The sequence below is a fragment of the Lactuca saligna genome, chromosome 2 (assembly GCF_052625555.1).
Source record: "Lactuca saligna cultivar CGN05327 chromosome 2, ASM5262555v1, whole genome shotgun sequence".
Taxonomy (NCBI): Eukaryota; Viridiplantae; Streptophyta; class Magnoliopsida; order Asterales; family Asteraceae; genus Lactuca; species Lactuca saligna.
Genome location: NC_136418.1, coordinates 95906959 through 95910929, shown reverse-complemented (window position 1 = coordinate 95910929; position 3971 = coordinate 95906959). Strand labels below are relative to the sequence as shown.

At 32.1% G+C, this 3971-nt stretch overlaps 1 pseudogene; it reads right to left on the bottom strand.

Moving 5' to 3' along the window:
- Positions 1-1119: 1119 nt before the first annotated feature.
- Positions 1120-2027, bottom strand: LOC145029886 (wall-associated receptor kinase-like 2 pseudogene; annotated as a pseudogene).
- Between the last annotated feature and the right edge of the window lie 1944 nt (positions 2028-3971).

The window sequence follows — 3971 nt, the reverse complement described above, 5'->3', positions numbered from 1 at the left end:
AATGGTCTCAAATGAACCTGAACATATATATATATATATATATATATATATATATATATATATATATATATATATATATATATATATATATATATATATATATATATATATATATATATATAGGGTTAGACGGCCTAATTTTGTGAGACCGTGAGACGTAATCCGTGACAGTCATTCGGTAGATAAAATAACATTTTTAAAATGCAAAATAATTGAAAATTTTTAATTTTTTTTTTCAAATATAATTTTCGAAATTTATATTTTCCAAAAAAAATAATAATAATAAATATATTTTTTACGTATTCTAACAGAATATTAGAATATTATATATATCTGACAAATCTAGTAGAATATTCTAATATTCTAAAAATCATATTAAAATATTTAAAGTGTAATATTCTATTAGAATATTTTACGTATTTAAAAAAAAACGGAAATTTTATTTTATTATTTTTTAGGTAATTAAAATTCCAAAAATAATAATTAAGAAAAGTATTTTGGATTTTTCTTGTTATTTTGCTATTTTGCGTTTTCAAATTAATTCAGTTTCCCTTAAATAATAATCTATTTTTTGTCCATTTAAAATATATTTCAAGGGTACTATATATACTGGTAACTCTTACTATGCATTCACACTCGAACCTTAATAATCTCCTACTACTTATATCACGATATTAAATCCGTTAGACAATTATCAAAATAAAATATTTGTTATACCCGAGATTGTGTTCATAGGATACGATAATACAAATGATTAAATATGACTAACGATAAATCTTTTGGTATCGATCATTGACTAGTACTGGGTTCATTAAAACTCTTGAATGGTGTTGATGATGATTCAGCAGTAGTTGGCATCGTTAATACCTGCTTGCCCTTGCCCATCACGTCGTCTATATTAGCTTGAACCGTAGATGGAAAGTGTGATGTCCTTATGGATTCTAATTCGTGTTCAACTTCCATCATTGTGGGCCTATCTTTCCCCTTTATGCACAAGCATCACATAGCAAGGTTAGCTAGTTCCAATAGTTCATCCGTAGTACCCTCGTTAATGACCATTTTATCAAAAATCGAGATCACACATCCTTCTTCCATAGTTGAAATGAAGTGCGTAGCCAACTACGTTTTTTGACCGGATGTAGTTTGGAACATTGGTTTTTCCCGGTTAAGAGTTCAACCAAAACAACTCCGAAGCTGTATACATCACACTTTTCATTAAAGTGCTCGGTTTGCAAGTACTCTAGGTCAAGGTAGCCAACGGTACCAATGACCATAGTCGTCAAATGAGTCTTATCCGGTGATATATTCCTTGAGGTTCCAAAGTCGGAAATTTTGGCCATGTTATTATCATCTAAAAGTATATTGCTGGTTTTAACATCTCTGTGGTATATCGGGATGGGCGTTCCTGATCCTGAATGCAAGTGCGCAAGTGCTCTTGCAACTTCAGTAGCGATTTGTATTCTCATTTTCAATGAAAGTGGAAATTCATTGGCTTCTTTGTGAATGCGGTCGTATAAGGTTCCATTTGAAACGAATTCCGAAACAAGTAAAGGAACCTTGGTCTCCAGGCAGCATCCCAATAGCTTGACCACATTCGGATGAATGACTTGGGATAAAATCACCACCTCATTGATAAATTGTTTATTGATTAATTTTTCTTGTTGGCTTTCAACAACTCTTTCTGATTTCTTAACGGCTACGGTTCTTCCATCAAGTAGCATCCCTTTGTAAACTGTACCTTGGCCTCCCACACCAAGAATTCTCTTCTCACTGAAGCAGTCAGTGGCTTTCTCTAATTCACGTAAAGAGAAAAGCATAGTTTTGCCAACTGAGGATGGGTCGGATTTTTCTTGTTGTTCTAGTAGTTGGCCCCCATTCCGTTTAAAATATCTCATTCTGCGTCTCCTGGCTATTGCTTCGTTGATCACCTTGTACGAGGCATAGCTGATCGCCAGAAGAACAAGTACACCGATGCTTATGCTAATACCTGAATTAATTAGGGCAACACGACATCAATTTTTTTTATCTATTTGAACATAAAATATGAATTTTCAATTTTGTACCAAATGAAATATGTTTATGTTTAATTAATTTATTTATTTTAAAATCAAATCTAATCTATTTTTAAACAATCTAAATAACCATCAATCGCAAGAAAAAAGAATATTTGATTTATGATATTGATATTCAATTTATAATGGTTTACTTTTGTTTAAATAAAGTTAATTATCTTACAAAATAACAATATTTTTATTTATATTTATTAATAACATGTTTGGAATTGTCCATTTCAAACCAAATAAACGATGATAATTAAATATAATGATTCATTTCGTTCAACTATGTACGTTTCTTCATTACATTCATGTATTATTTCATTCTATCATACAAACTAGATATTTTGTCAATTATACTTGAATAAGAGATCATACTTGGACAAATATCAATTTTAGTGATCCAAAAACCAAAATAGTGGTTGAGAATTGAGAAATCGACATCTAACTAATAGTTTGGAAAATAATTTTCAAAATATCCATTTTATTAATTTTTTTTAAAGATTATGAAAAGTGGATAATAATCCTAATACAAATTTCAACAGCTCCTCTCGAATATAATTTGTATATGGATGACGAATTTCAACAGCTCCTCTCGAACATAATTTGTATATGGATGATAAACCATTACCTAGAATACCACCAATGGATAACATGGGTTTAGAATGTCTTCGATTACCGTTCATGACGTGAGAACAAACGAACTCGTATTCACTAATCATGTCATAATCATCATATACATGATAGTATTCACACGCACCTCCGTCCTCTGTGCACCTTGCACATTTTTCATCATCTAAAAGCACGTCATATAAGAAAATGTGCCTTGTTAAAAAATGTTCACCGGTACACAAGTACGCTAGAAAAGCAAAACAAAAACTTAAATACCAAATACAAAATTACATACCGTAGCATCCATCAACTAAATAAGGACTTCCTTTATTGCCCATTGGAAAAATGCATTTCCACGACTTGATTGAACCACCATTACCCGTATCAGCTTTGAGATTAAACCCCATCGAACAACACTTTATTCGACTGAACTCACGCTTGACAAAGTCCACAGCAGTGATATGGGGATGTAAGTGTTGTCCCCGGCAACAGATTTGCCAGAAAACCTTCCCTCATCATATGACTTCTTGTCCACCAAGTAGGCAGACCCACAAGCTTCATCCCCACCCTGCCTTTCCAAGCCGGTGAGATCCATGCTATAACTCTTAAGATAATAAGGAAGTCTTGTTTGGCAACAAGTAATGCCAAAAACTGTGAGAAACGAGGATTAATACAAAAACTGTGAGGAGGTATCTATGAATAAATGGTGGCATGCATGGAGCTATCTATATATAATGCATGGTAAATTACATAAATGAATGGTCCATGTGCGTGCTTGTTTGGCATGATTATTCCGATTTATAATTCAATTTCTTTTGCATAGTTAGTCCAATTAATTAACTCCATCAAAACACACGTCTACGACGTATAAAAAACAATTTTAATTTTTAATTTTTGTTTTTTGGGTATATAAGAATGTTCATGAAACGAGTATTAGTGATTTTAGTTTCATGACTGCTATAAAACTAAATCTCAAAATCGGTTTCATCCCGTCTACCGGGTACCTGGTATATTAATTTCACGTATATTAGTGTTGGGTAACCGGAACTGGAAACGCCTTGGAACCGACGATTCCCGAATCCGAACCACTTTAAGCGGTTTCGGTTCTAATTCTTATTTTTATACAACCGCTACTCTTTTGCTCGAGCGTACCAGTAGCTTCAAGGTGTGTATAATCATAAATGATTATATGACAGAGAGGTATAATCATATATGCTTATATATGTTTATACGTATATGCCTAATCATAAATAATTATACATATGTGTCTGTACATAGATTGAGTAATCATATTTAATTATGACA